Genomic DNA, 21553 nt, shown 5'->3' with positions numbered 1-21553 from the left:
TCCAAACATTTATTCTTCATCAACTCATTTTCCGGTAAATCGATCTATTTCATAATAACAATGTCAAATAAACATCTTCCCATTTGTTGTAGACAAGATTTTTCACATCTTTATTTGGAATGGAAAAATTCAACCAGTGTTTTCATGATTCCAGTGGCAAGAAGCCCAATTTTGATGTTGGATTCTTAAATAGATTTCTATTGCAGATTATAGCGAACAACACCCACAATACTCTTCCATATCCTTATAGTTGTTTCTATTGTAGATAGATAGTTGCTGACATGCTTGAAAACCTAATCATAAGAAAAGTTGACAAAGAAGGTTTTTTGCATAACAAGTGACTTTCCATCTCTAGTAGGAACTACTCTATAGACTTGGAATAGTATTGTCACATCCATCGACACTATATGACCTTATACAGACTAGAAAATGGAGTTTGGTTAACTTTAGTTTGTAACATGTAAACAAGTATAAAATCAGGTGTGAATATAAGATCTATCGACGTGATTTTGTTTTAGGTGGTATTTAAAATGGGAAAGAAAAAATCAAACAAAATAAAAGACGGTGTATCAAATTTCATATACTTATTTAGACATTAAAATACCAAAGCAAGATGTTTTTTTTTTTGAAGACATAAAAATGGGATATATTAACACTGACGGTGTGTGCTCCTCAGTACAAGATGTATCAAAAAGACCATCCCAAAAAACAAGCTGTCATACAAAGTATATACAAGAAACACTGGTCAGTTGATACCCAAACAAAACAAAGGGTCCGACCACCATCTCTGCAAGCCGTATACAAACTTGACATTATTAGCCTTTAGCCACCATAATGAATGAAATTTTACTTTATCTATAAGCTGTAAAATAGGAGTTTCGATGTTGTTGAATACTCTGTTATTACGTTCACTCGATATCAACCAAACACCTAAAAGTCATAGTAATTGAAGAAACGAGCGGCGAGCCTTTGAGAAACCTATATAATGAATAAATTGGAAAAAAATGCTCACTGATGCTAAGCGGATCTACTCCCGACATACCAAAGCAAGACGTTAATTAACATGATAGCCAAGTTGACCGGATAAGTAAAACATACTTGCTAACTAGAATAACTAAATGCAGTTCCCTTTCTCAAAGTCAATTGACCAAGTCTATGAGAAGTGTTGCTCATTAAGCTACAACCTCTACTAACTTGTTTGTAAGCTTCACTGGCAACGTCAGTACTGCCACCAACCTTAATTAATTGTCATCGCTGAAGACTCCAAGACATAATCCTAATCAAGTTCCTCACATTGTTCTAAATAAAAACAATGTGTTAATCATTACAATGGTATGTTAAATATGTTCCTCACATTTTATCTATCGTTTACATTTATAACTTAAATTGTTTGGTTAAATATGTTTTTAGTCAATATAAAATTACGAAATTTTATTTTCTCGTCCACATTAAAAAATAGCCCTTAATAAGTCCCTGCAAGAATATCTTGTAAGCAGTTTTAGTCCTTAAGCAGGCACATCCTTCAACTATTAACTTTCAAATGATTTTTTAATTCATGTTTAGAACATAGTAAAAATTTCTTCTTCAAAAATTTAAATTTTTTCGTATGGGTTGAGACATTCAGTTAGATATAAACTTTTTTAACATCAAAATTTCAAGATAAAAGTAACGAAAATTTGAACAAAGAAATCAAATTTTGCTTTCACTTTTTATTGAAGAACTTTTTATAATATTCTAAATATGCCTCCAAAATAAATGTAATATAAGGTGAAATCAAATTTTGTGTTCATTTATTGATGAAGAACTTTTTATAAGATTCTAAACATAATGTTGTGAGAACATAATTACTACTCCATATATAGACCAACAAAAAAGAAAGAAGGCAATTCATCAAACATAACAAAGCTACTAACAAATTACAATTTCAAATGCCTAAGACATCATTAGCAGAACATGCAGAGACCACTCTTTTCTAAACAATCAATGTCAGTATATTATATTAATTATTACTAACTTGTTAGTATTTACGGAAGGTGATAATCGAACCAGAGAGGACACCCTTATCAGTTCATCTATTAACTCTTCTCAAATACCAAATTCACTTTATATCCTCTCGGAGACCATCCTTTTACCTACCAAGAACCATTTTGATTCTCCACAATCACAAACACATAATACACATTAGTCATTTCTTATGACTCAAATATTCCAAATCACCAAATTCCATATTAACGTCAAAATCACTCAATGCCCAAAACATGGGATGCTTTGCTGGTGCTTCCATCTGTGCGATATAGTGACCCCATTGGGATTCACCATTGAGGTTATTGATTTGTGGAGCAAAATTTAAGCCCTGATTTGTCATAAGCATTGGATTGGATAAGCCTCCATCAACTACTCATGATAGCCACATTCATATTTAGTGTGTGGAGCAAGCACTTCTGAAATGCAAAACTACCAAATCCATTTATGCTAATTTTTGTTGGTCAAGGAATACAAAAAAAATAATAAAAGTTTTGTTAACCAGTGCTCTCAGGGCGATGGTTAAGAAATTTAAGAATAGAAATTTTGTCTTGAAACCATAAGTTTTGACTTTTGATCAAATAATAATTGCATCACTTTTTATAAAAATCTTACTTATTTTAGTGGCTTAATCAATGCCTTAAGGGCAATGGTTAACATTCTTCAAATAAAAAAAGGACTGAAACCCAAGAGCAATCATCAAACAAAGACCATTCTATGTATATACACCAACCAAAATTGAAATCTAGCGAAAGAAACTAGTCTCCTACAACGTGTTAAACTAAAGTTCGAATCTTGATATTTTGTCAGTTAATGTTCAATTGTATCATGAATCTTAATCTTAATCTTATCTTAATAATATACAAAGGAGGAACAATTTTTAGACCTCCAATCCAATGTGTCAAAATTCTAAGCCTCCAATGCCAAATCATCAAATTTTGTAAGTACATTTTATCATCACATTTAGTAATAGAGACCACAAAACCATTTAAATTTTCACATATTCACAATTAAAAATGCATCAATATTCACTTTAGAGCATAAACATTTTGAAGTGTTTATTTCCCTCCCAAAAACATCATTTTCGAGTGTTATATTAGGAAAAGAACAAATTTTGAATTTGGAATGAGGCCCAATACACCCAGCCCAACACAAGAAGTAAAACCCTTTTACACTTTTTTTTTCAGACATTCATTGCAAAAACCTGAAAAGGGATGATGCTTTTTCCCTATTCTCACGCTGGAAATTTCAAACCAAACCCTCAAAGTTAACAAACTTCAGCTATGAGACAAACACCATATCTGCACAACCCTGCTATGACACAAGCTTCACTCAATTCGAATTCAAATTCAAAATTTGATTCCTCCCCTTAAATCTCTCACTCTCTCCGAATTCATTCTCTCCTTTTCCTCTTTTCCCCTCTTCTCTTTCATTTTTCCATTGCCAAGAGAAAAATCACAAACCAAACGCGATTCTGATTCTGCCAAACTATTATTCAACAACAATCCTTTCATTTGAAGGTAATCAGTATCCATTGATAGTAGTGTTTATGGTTTTTATTTTCAATTAATGGTATTCTGCAAGTATTGAATTATTTCTTACGTGTACTACTTACATAATATTATTGTATTTTTTTATTTTTTTTGTGTTTTTAACTTTGCTCAAGAGTTTTGTTTGGCGAACAACATATTCAAATTGAGTTACTTGATTTAATTCAATTTTGAAGGACTCATATCTCAGTTGTGCAATAGAGCATTCACAAAGTGTTTGTGAAAATGTCTCAATATGAAAATGGATGATATTGTTAGTTTTACATGGTCCTGATGATTTTGTTTGTGTTTTATTTGTTGAGGTGGATCAAAATTAGAAATGGTTCTATTGGATTGTTGAGGAACAGATTGAGAGAGCAAAATGACATAATCTGAAACTAAAAGTAAGTATCTATTTATCTATTTTTATGAGGTTTTGTTTCTCTTAAATTTGTTGTTTTTACCTTCTCTTATAAGAAGCTATTTGATTTAGATGTTTTAAATATTTGGATGCAGTTTTGGATTGATTTGTTGCAGAGTATTTTGTTGGACTAGACAATATAGCAATTTTGGATTGATTTGTGGCAACGAGTATTTTGCTTTTCTTTGTTTTGAGTATCTAATTGATTGAACTGTGTTTGTGGGTTTCTTAGAGGATAATGGATGAAGAAGGTGGTTCTTTCAATCAAGATATGAAGTTAATGATAATATGAGGTAGATTGTTCTCTAATTTATTTTACAAGTGTCATGAAATTAAATTTATTGATGATCATATGAATAAGATTGTTGGTGTGGTTGTGCTATGTTGTTGTTGCATTTTATAAGATGTTTAAATCTAAATAGCTATTTACATGTCATTTACTTTGTGTACTTGATATAGTAAACTAATGATGATATTTGGTATAGTTTTGAATGCATTTGGACCTAAAGTCACTGAATTATGCAATGTACAATCTATAGTTATGTATCATCAACTACAACTACATTTTTTTAAAACTTTAATTTCTAAATTGAAGTGTTGTGACTGATAATATATTTACACTGAAGTGAATTTTGATAATATACACTTCCTAGAGATTTTTGGACAACTTTTGAATAACATTAGAGAGTTTATATGTTAGGGTTAAATATGTTTTTGCTCCCTATAAATATGTCAACTTTTCGTTTTAGTCCCTTTAAAATTTTCCTTCAACTTTTAGTCCCTATAAAATTTTCAATCTTCACTTTTGGTCCCTCTTTTAAAGTAAACTCATATGTAGAATTCATATTATTTAATAAAATTTTTCAGAAAAATTCAAAATATTATAAGAATCACTCCAAAAAAAATTCAGAATTTTTTAACAAAACATGAATTTAATATGAATTTTTATATGTTTTAAGGTTAAAAATTCATATTTAATTTGTGTTTTGTTAAAAAATTCTAATTTTTTTTTAGGAATTTTTTTTAGAATATTTTATACATTTCTGCACAATTTCATTAAAAAATACAAAAATTAAATTAAAAATAGGGACCAAAAGTAGTGATTGAAAATTTTATAGGGACTAAAAGTTGAAGGAAAATTTTAGAGGGAGTAAAACGAAAAGTTAACATATTTATAGGGACCAAAAACATATTTAACCCTATATGTTATTAAGGTTGTCCTTTTATGTTGATAGGGAGTTCAATTGATCTTGGATGTCGAGTTTTGAGTACATATTTTGGGTTGATTGATTGAACTATTTGTTTTTTTGGTTTCTTAGGAGAGAAAGGATGATGAAGATGGTTCTGACAATAAAGATTTCAAGTCAATGATGAAATGAGGTAGATTGTTCTCTAATCTGTTTTATAGGTTTTATGAAATTAGATATATTGATGATCATATGAATTTGCTTTATTGAAGTGGAAACAATTCTTTGCGACTTTGTCATTATGTCTGTTTGGCAACAAAATTATATTTACTATTAAATCTTACCAAAAAATATAAAGTTTTCTAATCATTTGGACTTTTGATAAAATGTGGAGTTATATTTGCATTAAACATTTTCAAGATTAAATCTCTAGAGTAATGACCATTGATTCAATTTTATTTTTTTTTATGAATTGGTATTCTGCAAGTTTTCATTTGTTACATATGGACACGGTTTGGAGAAATTGAGTGATAAGTTCTTTAAAAGCTAAATGAAAAAATGAATACGGGACTTAATCAACTATACAAAGTAATTAACTACGTAACTAATCTCTCTAAACTACTAACAACATTTCATTCTCATATTTATATTGTAGTTCATTTCTTATCATGGTCAGTGATTATAAGAAAAGTATAATGCCATAAAAAGTATAATGCCTTGACTTCATTCAACAGAATTGCAAGGCATGTTTTGTTAATTTCATGACAAGTGATACTTACTTACACAAAGCTATATTTTGCTTTCTTGATAGTTTTGTATCCTCCGGTGAATGATTGTTGGAGCAGTTATTTGCATGGAATCACAAGGTATAATTTACAGTGTTTTGTGCCTTTTGGTTCTATTTTTATGGCGAGGCTGCTTTTCATGTCCACTTGCCATTTCTAATTGCTATCAGGTTCTGATCTTAAGTTAGTGGACTAAAGTGCTCAATATAATGGATTAGTATTTCACCTGCCTTTGCTAATAAGGTTTTTTTTTATCTTTGTAGGATTCATGGTTTATCGGAAATTGGATGATATAAAACTGTAGGTCAGTACCAATGTTTGTTTTTCTCCTGTCTTACTTCAGGTCAGTACCAATGTTTGTGTCTCTTCGAATTTTGTTAAAAAAACTTTGTTGCTAATGACCAATGAAGTTGCGTGGTCGAGTTTTAGTACCCTTGAATGTGGTTTTGTACATTGAGTAATTTCTATTTGCTGAGCTATGCATCCAATGTTTTTAAACTATGTTTTGTGAGCTTTATTCGATCTCGATATCAGCTTTTGGTTTATTTACTTGACAATACTTATGATATACTTGAGTAGAATTAACCAATACGTTGCTTTAATAATTTCCTTGGTTTGCCTATTTTTTTATTCTTTTATATCACAATAGTAACTCAACAATGAAGTTAATTACCTTTGATGCTTAATCCATACAAGGCTTTGAGAAGTGTGCTAATATTTTGGCAATTATGTATTAGATTATTAGACTAGACTTTGTCAATTATCTATTAGACTAGATTTGTCAACTTCTTTTTGGTCAATGAACTCAATTATATTTGAGACTAGATTTTGTCAATTTCTTTTTGGTCCTTATATTTCTTTCTTTGGCAAAAGATGAGTTTTCTCGCCCTATTGGCTTCTTTTGTGAAGTGTGCTAAGGACAAAATCAGTTTCTCATAAGCACTATGAAGTTTTCTTTAGTGTTCAAAGTTGTTTTATGATAAAACATATCAGATTATTGAAGTACTATTTCTTTGGGATCAATTTCATATGCCACATATGGCAGAATCAATATTATAACAGATAAAGGCTTGAAAATTTTTACATAGCCACATTAGATTGTTATTATTTGCAGCTTCTTTCAATTTGATAATGATACCCAACTTACAAGATTTGAATATACTTTTATGCCATATATTTTTGTCAGATGTGTTCTCTCATAGTTTCTTTCTTTACAACTAAGGGTAAATGGAAAGCAAATGTTGGTCAGCTTCAGCAGAAGGGACTGATTGTTATGTTTCAGCAAGATATGTGTAAGGGATGTTCTGAAGATTACCAGTGTAAGGGATGTTCTGAAGATTACCAGTGCTCAAGGATTCCCCTGTTATTTGCACTGGTTGTGTGGTTGGAAAGCGGCATAGGGAAGCTATTCCAAAGATGAGTTTTTGGAGAGTTTCTCAAAGACTTGATCTCTATATCAGCTTTTTGTTTATTTACTTCCTTTATTTTATTTCAATGAATCTTTGTAAACATAGATAAAATTACTATTTTGACTTAAGACTCACTTTTTGTTTATACATTCATTGGGATAATTTCAAAAATACGCCCCCAAAAAATACAAGAGGCTTTGATAATCTTCCTCCTCATAGTGTAACTTGAATCATTACTAATGATAGAGAGACAACTATTCTTATGGGTAAACAAATAAGGCTGACCTCAATTTGGGTATCCATAATTACTTGCCTTTTTTTAATTTATCTTTGTAAACATAAACAGTGTTATTATTTGACTTAGGACTCACTTTTTGTTTACCCATTAAGAGGGATACTTTCAAACATATGCCCCAAAAAACACGGGAGGCTTGTGGAACTTTCTTCCTCATAGTGAATTTTGAATAAAAATTGAATTATCCAAGCCATATTGATAAAATTCAAAAACCTTTGTTTTATTTCGTAAATAACTTTGGAGCTATCAAGTGATGATGCATCTATCTTCAATAAGGATTTTTTTGGGATTAATTGCTCTTCCAAGTGTCTACTACTTTTTTGTGTCACTTATAACTTATGTAATCATTTAATTATTATTGACAAATATTGTGTAATCGTTTTAAATTAAATCGAACGATACATCGATGGATGTCATTTTTATTTCCATGAAGACAATAACATTTGATTTTTCTAAGAATTGCATTATATGTTTTTAATTTTTTTGATATGTTTAGAGTAAACTTTTGTTAACACCACAATAAATCTCTTTTCGCCCGTGCGTTGCACGGGTGTATATCCTAGTAGGATTACATCTATGGAAAACAAAACGGTTACATATACGCCATCCCACAATATTTGTTGCATTTGATCATTTCACTTAAATTAAAATGAAGATGATGAATGAAAGAAATAGAATAGTCATTTTAGTAATTTATCCATATAAATTATTGGTGTATTCTCACCACAATGCTGTGTCTAGAAAACTTGCTTGACGGGTTGGGAGAAAAAACAAAGAAAAAAAAGGTACACAAACTTAATGAAAGGGGCACTGCTCAGTGGCACAACACCAAGACAACGAACTAAGGAAACTATTAAAGCACATACACCAACCATAGTTACCTCAACTTCTTGCTAATGAGAATCATGGTTACATTATTCAGTGCTACCATAGTTACTCTAATCTTCTTGCTTAATTTCCACATCCCACAAACAAAATCTCAGCAAGAATATCTAGACAACCATCAACTAGACTGTGATGACCCTTCCAACTCTACATATGGTAATATCTGCAACAGCATCAACTCCTGTCAATCTTACCTCACCTTCAAATCAAGCCCTCCTCATTACAACACTCCAGCCACCATAGCTCATCTCTTGAACTCCACAGTCCTTCTAATAGCCAATGCCAACAACATCTCATATGTTGATCCTATTCCGACGGACACCATGATTACTGTTCCGGTGAACTGTTATTGTTCAGGTCACTACTACCAGCACAATTCCTCATACACATTGAAGACTGAGGATGAAAACTACTTCACTCTTGCCAATAACACCTATGAGGCACTTACAACATGTCAAGCACTTGATGCTCAGAATATATATGGACTCACAAACCTCACTGCAGGGCTCAATTTGCATGTTCCACTAAGGTGTGCTTGTCCCACCTCCAAGCAAATGGAAAATGGATTCAAGTATATTCTTACATACCTGGTCTCAGAAGGAGAATATCCTGAACTTATTGCTGAGATTTTTGGGGTTGATTCACAGAGCGTCTTGGATGCAAACAAGCTTTATGAGGATCAAGTTATCTTCTACTTCACTCCATTGATGGTGCCTCTAAAAGACAAGCCACCTACCAAGATACAAAGGACACTACCGCCACCATCAACACCACTGTCTAAACCTCATGTGGCAAATCTAGCTAGGAATAAAGATTCAAGCTCTTCTTCTAAGAAATGGGTGGTTGTTGGAATTGTTGGAGCTGCATTCCTGCTTCTTATCTTTTTTCTGTTATTCTGCTTTTGTCTGCAGCATAAGAACAAATTTTTCTTGTCTTCTGCAGCTACCAAAACCAACACTGAGGAAGTCTCAAATACCAACACAAGTATAACCAACCCCTCCTTTTCTCTGTCTTCCGTAGGGATTCGTTATGCTGTTGAGTCTTTGACAGTGTATAAATTTGAGGAGCTGCATAAAGCAACGAGCTTTTTCAGTGAAGCTAACAGGATAAAGGGTTCTTCAACTTACCGAGCAAGCTTGAAGGGTGATGATGCTGCAGTTAAGGTTCTCAAAGGCGATGTCTCTGTGGAGATCAATATTCTAAGGAGAATCAACCACGCCAGCATAACAAGGCTCTCTGGGTTCAGTGTACACAAAGGAAGCACATATCTTGTTTATGAATTTGCCGAAAATGGTTCTCTTGATGATTGGATTCATTTTAGCAAGTGCTTAAACCCTGTGGCTCTGACTTGGAAGCAAAGAGTTCAGATTGCTCAGGATATTGCTGATGCTTTGAATTACCTTCACAACTATGTCAACCCTCCACATATCCACAAGAATTTGAAAAGTGACAATGTGCTTTTGGATGGAAATTTTAGAGGTAAACTTTGTAACTTTGGGTTAGCAAGAGTGGTAAATGATGATGATTTTGGTGAAGGGGGGTTCCAATTTACAAGGCATGTTGTTGGCACTCATGGTTACATGCCGCCTGAGTATATCGAGAACGGTTTGGTTAGTCCAAAGATGGATGTTTTTGCTTTTGGGATTGTGATGTTGGAGCTTCTTTCAGGAAGAGAAGCAATTGTTGGTGACAAAAATGGAGGAGGGAAGCGGCTATCAGCTGTCGTGAGTGAAGTAATTGAAGGCCATAATGTGAGGGAGGAACTTAATGTTTTCATGGATCCAACTTTGAGGGGTGAATACCCATTGAATATGGCATATTCCATTGCAGAGATTGCCAAACGATGTGTTGCCAATGACCACAATTTGCGTCCAAACGTTTCTGAAGTTTTGGTTATACTGTCTAAGATTCAATCCTCTTCACTAAATTGGGATCCATCTGATGAGATGAAGAAAACTTTTGACCAAATTTCAGATTGGAAAAAATAATAACAAGTGATTCCAGTAGTAGCTAGCTCCATTCAAATCTGTTTTCCATAATAAATGGCAGGTTGCTCTAGTTAACTCCGAATCTCTTGAAGCAGATATTTTTAAATTTGTTATTATAAGACTTCTCAATAAAGGTTTCAGAATTCCACAAGCTCAAATCAAACATGAAAACTATTGTTAGCACAAACACATCATGTGATGTGCTTATTCATGGCTGTCTAAATTAGATCTTAAAGACTTATAATATGGTTATTCAAATATTGCATTATTTGCATTTTCTAACATATCACTCATCATATTCCCTTACTTTTTCACCCATTCCTTTCTCTCCTCTTTCTCACTAATGAAAACAATATTTATCTCAGCAACAGCATAGTTCTACAGGTCAACTTTTAGTTCAATGAGTCAAAATTTAGGCAGAAAGAACTATGAAATTGTGGGGGAAAACTAGTTATTTTTAGGCTAATGAAGCATACATACTACATTCAACCATTTTTTTATGATCATTATTTGCTCATACTGATGTAGTCAATGTTGATACTCTAAATTAACATCATAGTTTCAAGCATGATTTGTGTCGATAAATTTCTCATTGATCCACACAATGAAATGTCTGCATAACTACTATCATGTAAAAAATGATTCAACAACATGCTAGCTAGATTTCATTTTCTACTAATTCAAAATCATGATAGTCAATACACAAATTTTGATCTGATTCGAAGACGCATTCATAAATTTTGTCAACCAAATTCAATTTAGTGCCTGACCCTGTTAAAATGTCCTTTATCTGAAAATCGAGGAACTACAACAGGTACACCACAGACCTTCTCGAGAGCAAAATTTATCCTCAGTGGTCTACCTAACAGTGCCTGCAAGGAAAACATCACCATTATCAAAAGGAACTAACTTCAATAGACAATGATAAAATAAGATATACTGTTAATGTCTAACATTTCTGTCAATTGCATCTTTTGCAGAATTTGCATCATCTTCATTTGAACAGATAACAAATCCAAAGCCTCCAGCCCTGCCACTATCTTTATCTTACACTATCAGCAAACAAAACAAAAAAGACCCCATTAATTAGGCCATATGGTTGAGCCAATAATTGGTAAAAAAAAAACTTAAAACTAAAAACTAAATTGTTTTAAACATCTAACTTAGACACGGAACTAACACTTCAACATTGAATATTATTTTAAAAAATAAAATAATGTAACACATATGTGTCTTAGTGGTGTGAATGTCACTTTTCAATTAGAAGTGTGGATACGTGAGTTATGCATAACGTTAAACACGTAGAAATCCCAAAACATAAAAAAATATTGACCACCCTTGGTGACTCTCCTACCCTTAAACGAGAGCATCCCTAATCTTAGGGTGAGTACACTTAGAGGAAAATCCCAAAACATAAAACATAGGGTGTGTGTATTGACCTTATCAGAGAAAAGACTTTACCGGGTTTGGTAACGCAAGCCTATTACCTAAGTGGGGGTATTAGAATAAGCTCTGGTAATGTTAAGTTAACATGCTGGCTTAACAGAGCAGCACCTCTAAGTGTAAGGCTGCCCTTAAAAGAGGCGGACTCATATCTATACTCCGATAATTAACCCTCATTTTTTTATTATCTGTCCTCCAAATTGTAGCGGCAAGACCTTTAAGTTTTTCCCCTCAAAAATTTGAAATGGTAAAATAGCTTCATTAATGGAGATGATGTGGCTACTAAAAATTTACTCCCGTCGATTTACAATATTTGTCGCTTTTGAAGAATAATTTTGTTTCACTTTACTTGTCACTTTCAAGTTTCAATACACATTAATGATTAAGTGTAAGGCTACCCTCAAAAGAGGCGGACTCATATCTATACTCCGATAATTAACCCTCATTTTTTATTATGTGTCCTCCAAATTGTAGGGGCGAGACCTTTAGTTTTTCCCTTCAAAAATTTGAAATGGTAAAATAGCTTCATTAATGGAGATGATGTGGCTACTAAAAATTTACTCCCGCCGATTAACAAAATTTGTCGCTTTTGAAGAATAATTTTGTTTCACTTTACTTGTCACTTTCAAGTTTCAATACACATTAATGATTGATTTGTAAGTAATATTCTTACATATTTATTGTAGAGAGAGAGAAATAATAAGAGGGATTAAGGGTATTGTCGAAAACATAAAGAATTTTATCAAAAATAACAAAATTAATTTGATTCCTTAGTATGTGTAAATTCCTCAAAAGAGACGAGTATTGTAAAACGGAGGGGGTATGTTGCACCGTCAACTTGCATCCAACTCACTGCTTCGGCATATGTAGCAATTTGTTTATAAGTATTTTTCTTTGCAAATCTTTATGTCTCTTCCTCTATCCCTCTCCCTCCCTCTATGATTTTGTTTGAGAGTTTGGAGAGGGGAGGGGAAGGGAAGGCTTTGGAGGGTTAGAAATAAGGAGAAAATAGTAAAATCTTTCACTTTTTTTAAAAAAAAAATTTTAGAGCGTGATAAATTAATGTTTATGATTAATATATTTTTAATTTTAAGAATATTATAACTACTTAGATTAAATTTGAAGAATTCATGTAAACTCTCTAAAACCCTACTCCAATACAATTTTTGAGTTCCCCCAAATAAGGAGGGTTTTGTATTAGGAAGAAAAATGAAACTCCAAAGTCTTTCCCTTTTAGTGTCATCTATTTCTAGGGGTGTTCGTGGTGCGGTTTGGTTCGGTTTTGAGCAAAAAAGTCATCCAAACCGCGAGATAAAAAAGCATGCGGTTTGGTTTGGTTCGGTTGATTTTTAAAATGTCATCCAAACCAAACCAAACCAAACCAATGCGGTTTGGATTGGTTCGGTTTGTGCGGTTTATCGCGAGATAAAAAAATATTGCATTAACTCTAATATTGCCAACTTGTTAAAAAATAAACATAGGACATTTTATTTTGATGTTTATATGATAAAATATTAGGTAAAACTTATATCAAAATAGGTAAAATTAAGAAGAAACATAAGCATGAAACAAATTATTGGGAAGTAAAGAAAACAAATTCATCACTGGAAATGAATTGAAAGAGATGGAAAGGAATTATAATCGAACCTGATGGTGCAACGATGGAAAAATCGAATCAAAAGAGATTATTCTTGAGCTATGTAATTAGGCTAGTACATATTTAAGTAATATTCATTATTCTTGCGGTTTGGTTTGGTTTGGTTCGGTTGCTGAGATGCAAACTGCAAACCGAACCGAACCGCGCGGTTCAGTGCAAAAGTCATCCGAATTCATCCGAACCAAGTGCGGTTTTTTGCGGTTTCGGTTTGGATTGGGTTGGTTTGCGGTTTTTCTATTGGGTTGTTTCGGTTTTGAACACCCCTATCTATTTCTTTCACTTGTTCCTTCTTTTATTTCCAAACCCCTCCCCTCCCTTTCCATCCAAACCCGCAAACTAATCCTATATTTCTTCATCCATCATTTTCTTCCTCCCTCCCTCTCTCATTATGTTTAACGTTATTGTTTGCGGTGCATATTACATTGCTTCTAGTGATCCAATGGCCCTCCACTTCCCCTGCAACAAAAGATCTTGGAAGGTGATCTTACATGATCAGCAGAAGATGTCTAATGCAGTGAGTTTGTAGTCTTTAAGTTATTGGAATGGAGAGGAGGTGGTGTACTTGCAGATACTCAGACGTTTAAGTTAGTGTTTAAACAAGAAAAATGGTTAAGGATAGAAAAATATTGTACCTTTAAGAACTATGTAAAGTCCCCCTTATACAGAGGGAGTGCATGTTGTAGTTGTTACAGAGACTATGTAAATTACACACATACAAAAGTGAGTATTTTGTAACAATAGTAAGCTACAGCGTATCTCTCAAAAAAAGTAAGCTATAGCGTAATAATATTTTATAACTTATTTCTTCAAAAAAAAATTATAACTTATATCATAATAATATTTTATAACAAATATTTAAATATTTTATAACTTTAACTAAATTTGACTTGTAAAAAAAAAACTAAATTTGACTAAATGATTTGTGGCAAGTTTGTCTAAAGTGTGACTTGTAATTTTCAACAATACTCATTAATGATAATTACATAAAATAATGTAAAAACAATGAAATGAAAATTTGCCATTTTTATATTAAATAAAAATTTATAAAGATTTATTTTAAAAAACATTAAAAAAAATGTTAAAAAGGGCATGTGTCAAAAAATAAAAGGGAAAAGGGTAGTATTGTAATTTTTGCAGCATTTAATTTTCTTAAGTCTACCGTGGATTTACAAATAAAAAGCTTATTTAGATAAATATGTCAGCCTTCATGCCATGATGAAAATATTTTAGGCGTTTAGAAGTTCTAGTCTCAAAAACACGGGCTACAAGATTTTTTTTTTGAAGGAACGGACTACAAGACTTAAAGGAGCTATTTTGTTAAGACAGCTACTTATTAATCGACCTAACAAATATGATTATTATTTTTTTCCAAATTTTTCTCTGCATATATGCAGCATAGACAACCTACACACTCAAATTCTATTTCAAATGTCAACTAGAATTCAAAGAATAACCATATAAAAAAAAAACTATAGTAATAATCAAAATATGACCACAAAACTATATACAATTTCACACCAAAATAATTTTTTTTTTTTTGAGGGAACACCAAAATAAAATATGTAGTGCAACCAAATTGAACCTAACAAATAACTAGCTAAATTAGAATAATCCAAATTTATAATTCATAAGCTACGAGCGAGACAGAAAAAAGAGGAACACATACTATTAGAGCTCATGATCTGAACCAATGCCCCCTTGTGTCAAATTAATATCGGTGCCGACGTGTCATTGTCGTGCCACTGACAACAAGAGACTTGCTGATATTAAGAAACCTGTTATTAGGAGGTTTCACACCATTTGTTTAACACTGCTATTTGATGGCCTGTCACTTTCTTCATGGAGGAAAAATGCTTTTTTTATTCACATGAACATGAATATCCCCCATCACCCGATACATCCCTCCCTCTTATCTCATCTCATATTAACTCTACTTTGAGCTTATTAGACCATGTCCCATGGTTTTTTCTTTCAACACCATTCAACACCCACTTTTTCAATTTCCAGCACTCCACATCATTTTTGTTAACAATACAAATACAAAATAGAGAAAGAGTGAATAACAAAGACGGCGGCTAGGGTTTCATTAGAATAACAATAGCTTAACATTACAAAAAGTTACTAGAGAATATATAATACCTAATGGACTCTAAATTAACAGGCCCAATAATATAGTCCGACTCTAAACTAACAGACCCGATATTTTATTATCTAACACCTACCCTCAAACTCATGATGCATCACAAAGAAGCATTGTGAGTTTGTCAAACAAAATACGAAGAAACATATTAAATAATATAAAGTTCTAACACTACCCCTCAAGCTGAAGCTTACTAAGCTTTAAGCTTGTTACAAATTAACCCAGAAACATAAACCAAATCAGCTGTTAACAAAACCAATGGAGAGCAACAACCAAAGTGAGTTATCTTCGTAGAGAGGGCAGCAAGAACCATCACCATCAACCAATCAATGAGAGAACCATCCAAACAAAAGAACCGGTAGAGATAAGCAGTCATACAGAAGAACCAATAGAGGAGCAACCAAAGAATCATCAAAAGTGGGAGAAGTGCAATCAGAAGAATAACCAAAAAGGAGGGAGAAGAAACCATTTCACTAAAAACAAGATTCAAACTTCACTTATTTTGCTAATAGAAAGATAATAATAAGATTAAGATAGTGAAAAACTTGGTTTTTTTTTCTGTGTCCAAATCAAATTAACCAAGTCTCTATTTATAGAGAAAAAAATCATGAATTTTGGTTAAAAAAATTTAAAAAAAAATTAATTTACAATGAAATAATTGAGTTTAAATTATTAAAATGAGATAAATTCAGACAGCCAATCAGGATCAGCCACGTGTCAAAGATTATCCACTCACCCTTTCTCTCTCCGCGTCCTGCTGCTGTCACTCGCCTTTGTCGGCGCGTGTAGCTCACGCGCCTGTTTTGACCAACAGAAATGCGCCACGTGTCATTCCCCGTCTGACAGTTTGCAAGCTTCAACGTGTTGAATGGTTTCATCACCTCTTTCCTCCACCTCATCTCTCAACTAACTTCAACATGTTGAATGTGGCTTTCAACACCACCATTGCACTTGGACTTAGAGGTTAACTTCTTAATGGCTTTTAGTCGATTTGTGTTTATACAACTGAAGGTATGAATGGAAAGAAACAAGAAAAAACTTCTTGATGCCCTTTTATGTTGAACCAAAATAACATGAATTCATCCTTTTTATTTTCTTATTAAAATATGACTGGACGAATTATCAGCAAGTCCACCCAAATTAAAATACAATCATTTATTTAAGGTGTTGTGATAACAATTATCAAGTTGTAAGGAAATACCAAAATTTAATGCTACCTAGAACGTGGTTTTTTAATTCAAGAACAATAAAAATATGAGAATTTTTTTATTGAATGTGAGAACAAAATGGTCGGACACGGTTTCTCTAAAAAAAAAATGATGCCATTGTTATAGTAAGCTAAGGTAAGGACAATGAAAATATGAGAATGTAGCCAATAACAATGGCATTAAATAATCTAGCAAAGGATGGAGTGTCACCAGCAAGATTTAGGCAAAATAAAGACCTGACAAAGAGGAAGGCAAGTAAATAATTACTACTAAATAGTAAGCAGGGTATACATTTCAAGAGCTGAACTTGTATTACTTGCGCATACCATTTTGAGCTGCTTCTTTTCTCCCTTCTACGGAATGAATGGAATGAAAACTTGTTTAATGAGATGGTGAACGAGGCTACCATTAGAGGTATCTCTATATGTTTTCTTGAAGAGCCAGAGAATATCGTAGGTGAATTTCGATGGCGTGTTATAGAAGTAAAACCGCTAGGCATACAATCCTGACATTTCAAATGTCAAAAGAAAAAGTTAAGTTAGCTTTCTCAATTGTCTACGGTATTATACGGTCTAATAGAACATTTACACAATCTGACACACATGTACTTGGAAAGAGGTCGGACTATACGGCAACAAGTAAAAGGTAATCAGAGTTTAGAATGAGAAATAAATTATCACATAAATGCTTAAAGCAAGCAGCAAACCCAAGTGATACTTTTAAAAACAAAGCATTAAGGCAATCTAATCCTCCACAAAATGTAAGGAAGTCTGCGTATTTTGATCAATTCAAGGTAAAAAATGGGGTTGCTCCTTCGTAGAAAGAGAATCAATGTTAATTTGATCTTGATCCCTGCCCTCAGGGTGCACGCCATTCGCTTCTCAGCAGCAGCGGCCATGAGCTCCGGTCTCTGGACCCTAGATTTTGGCGACCTTGAAACAACACATTAGATTTCATCCTCTTAGATTTGTGCAATTCCTCTATCATCGTCGCAAACTTAGATTTTCACATCCGTCTCTCTAAATCTTTTGTCTCAATCTCTTTGTTGCTGTCATATTTCTCGGGTATTTTGTGATATCTAATAAGATTAATGTCTCCTGAAATTTAACACAAAAGATGTAGATAGATTGGATTCTCCAGAAGTTCTGAATCCTCTAGAAATTGAAAACATAGTTACAAACTTTAATAAATTGAAAAAATTACTAACATTACTATTCTTTATTAGTATGAGAATGATAAATTAAATAATTGAAAGAAGAGGGAGAAATAAGAAATATCTGCTTTCATGGATCCAACTTTGAGGGGTGAATACCCATTGAATATGGCATACTCCATGGCAGAGATTGCCAAAGGCTGTGTTGCAAATGACCACAATTTGCGTCCAAACGTTTCTGAAGTTTTCTTTATAATGTCTAAGATTCAATCTTCTTCACTAAATTGGGATCCATCTGATGAGATGGAGAAAACTTTAGACCAAATTTCAGATTGGAAAATATAATAACAAGTGATGCCAATAGTAGCTAGCTCCATTCAAATCTGTGTTTCCATAATAAATGGCAGGTTGCTCTAGTTAACTCCGGATCTCTTGAAGCAGATATTTTTAAATATGTTATTATAAGACTTCTCAATAAAGGTTTCAGAATTCCACAAGCTCAAATCAAACATAAAAACTATTGTTAGCACAAACACATCATGTGCTTATTCATCGCTGTCTAAATTAGATCTTAAGACTTATAGCGTTGTTATTCAAATATTGCATTATTCATTTATTTGCATTTTCTAACATATCACTCATCATATTCCCTTACTTTTTCACCCATTCCTTTCTCTTCTTTTTCTCACTAACCAAAACAATATTTATCTCAGCAACAGCATAGTTCTACAGGTGAACTTTTACTTCAATGAGTCAAAATTTAATCCGACAGAACCATGAAATTATGGGAGAAAACTAGTGATTTTTAGGCTAATGAAGCATACATACTACATTCAACTATTTTTTTATGATCATTATTTGCTCGGACTTCAGAGCTCGAAGTTGATACTCAAAACTTAACATCATAGTTTCAAGCATGATTTGTGCCGAAAAATTTCTCATTGATCCACACAATGACATGTCTGCATAACTACTATCATGTAAAAAATGATTCAACAACATGCTAGCTAAATTTCATTTTCTACTAATTCAAAATCATGATAGTCAATACACAAATTTTGATGTGATTCAAAGACGCATACATAAATTTCGTCAACCAAATTCAATTTAGTGCCTGACCCTGTTAAGAAAACACCATCATTATCAAAAGGAACTAACTTCAATAGACAATGATAAAATAAGATATACTGTTAAAGTCTAATCTGTCCATTGCATCTTAAGAACACTTAGAGGAGTGCATCCTAAGAATTGGTTGAGACCAAAGTGGGGGTAAATCTAAGAGATATTGACCACCACCCTTGGTGAGAACACTTAGAGGAGTGCATCCTAAGAATTGGTTGAGACCAAAGTGGGGGTAAAATGCTGGCTTAACAGAGCAGCACCTCTAAGTGTTAGGCTGGCTCAAACCTTATACCCTGATAATTAACCCTCATTTTTTTTTCTGATAATTAACCCTCATTTTTTTTCTATGTATTAAAAAACTTATGTTGCATTGGTAACTTACATCCAACTCATAGATACCAATTTGTTTATTTTTTATAAATATTTTTTTTTGAAAATATTTATGTCTCTTCCTCGTTCCTTCTTCCTCCCTCCCTCACTCACTCATTTTGTTTAAATAAATGTATTGTTTGTGGTGTTAAGGACTATGTAATGTCCCCTTAAACAACCCCGTTATATAGAGGAAGTGCATGTTGTCGTTGTTACAGGGGCTATATAAAATTACACACACAAAAGTGAGTATGTATTATAAACATGTATTATAAACAACGGTAGGAAGCAATAGCGCAATAATATTTAATAACTTCCCTAAAAAAAATATTAAAACTTATAATAATATTTTATAACAAATATTTAAATATTTTATTTATGAACTTTCTACCTTTGACTAAATTTAACTAATTGATTCATGGAAAATTATTGTCTCAAGTATGAATTGTAATTTTCAACAACATTCTTTAATGATAATTTGCATAAAATAATGTAAATACAATGAAATGAGAAATTTCCATTTTTATATTAAATAAAGATGTATAAAGATTTATTTAAAAAATAAATAACAAAAAAAATGTTAAAAAAGGACGTGTCAGAAAATGGAAGGAAAAGGGTAGCATTGTAAGTTTTGCAGCATTTAAGTGGATTTACAAATAAAAAGCTTATTTGGATAAACATGTCAAGCTTCATGCCATGATGAAAGTATTTTAGGCTTTACTTAAGTAAACATGTACAATCTTTTTATATAATTATTATCTTTTTTTTATGAAAAACATTTTCATTAATGTTAAGCATATTAAGTTATACTCCCTCCGTTTTAAAATGAGTGTCGTTTTAGGTGTTTACACACATATTAAGAAATACAATGATTAAAAGAAAGATAATGGTTATTTTACCAAATTATCCTTATTAACTATTGGTTAGTTTTAAAAGTAATACTTTGGAAGTAGTGTGCAGAGTATTAATTGGAGGGTACAATTGAAAAGAAAAAGTTATTATTGCATTGAAAACTGAAAGTGGCATTCATTTTGAAACAAATTTTTTTGGCTAAAGCGACACTCATTTTGAAACGGAGGGAGTATTAATTTTTTACTTCTTTAAATATGTTAAAAACCTCTAAAAAAATGTTATCCCTTTAAGTTTTGAGTTGTTATAAGTCGGAGTTTAACCGACTTAAGAAGTCCTGGTCTAAAAAACACAAACATGTCATGAGAGAAAATTTTAAAATTAAGCCGAAGCACATAAAGGGTGCGTTTGTTTCAGCTTTAAAAAAAATAGATTTTGAGTTAAAAGAATCTAGAGATTTTTTTTAGAGATTTTTAAAAAAATCTAAAGCTATTTCTGTTTGTCTACTATCATAAAAATCATTTTTTGAGATTTGAAACACTTACACTTGAGTTCCTTGCATTAAGAAAAAAATAGATTTTGGAAAAGCTACTTGAAATAGATTTTCATTTTGAGGCTAAAAATGATTTTTTTTAGCAAAATGGATTTTTTAAAAATCTCAAACAAACACAACAAAAACTAAAAAAGTGATTTTTTACTAAAAAAAATAGATTTTTTTCAAAAAAAATCTAAAACAAACGGGCCCAAAGACTGGTGAAGAGAAAAGATTACAAGACACATAAAGAGGGAACAATCATGTCCTACTCTATCTTTGTTACTCTAATTATATTATGATTTCCTTCTAATTAGTGTACTATGAAAGACAGTAACACTAACATAACTGTATCAGCAGGGCCGGTCTTGAGGAGGTGCAAACAGCTCTACTGAGCTGGGCCTCCAAAATTTGGGGGCCCAAATATTATTTTTTTTATAAATAATGCATTTAAATATTTAATATATACGATTGGTGTGACCAAGAAGATAGATGCACTGAAACATACTAGCGGTAGTTGCTTGAGGTGACATTGTCTAGGTCCAGGGTTCAACACTTA

General features: G+C 32.3%; 1 long non-coding RNA gene and 1 pseudogene across 2 annotated transcripts; both read left to right on the top strand.

Annotated features, from left to right (window-relative positions):
• Positions 1-3110: 3110 nt before the first annotated feature.
• LOC146940538 (uncharacterized) lies at positions 3111-7631 on the top strand. The gene is made up of 7 exons (XR_015032050.1): positions 3111-3542; positions 3875-3955; positions 4205-4265; positions 5292-5352; positions 5971-6025; positions 6208-6287; positions 7167-7631. It is a non-coding gene; the product is annotated as an uncharacterized LOC146940538 (long non-coding RNA).
• Positions 7632-8366: 735 nt separating this feature from the next.
• Positions 8367-10803, top strand: LOC146940537 (protein LYK5 pseudogene; annotated as a pseudogene). The gene has a single exon (XR_015032047.1). The product of XR_015032047.1 is annotated as a protein LYK5 pseudogene (transcript).
• Positions 10804-21553: the final 10750 nt, after the last annotated feature.

This window comes from Medicago sativa, chromosome 3, assembly GCF_051527215.1.
Source record: "Medicago sativa cultivar Bolivia chromosome 3, Bolivia_mono, whole genome shotgun sequence".
Lineage (NCBI taxonomy): Eukaryota > Viridiplantae > Streptophyta > Magnoliopsida > Fabales > Fabaceae > Medicago > Medicago sativa.
This window is presented reverse-complemented; position numbering and strand designations above follow the sequence as displayed.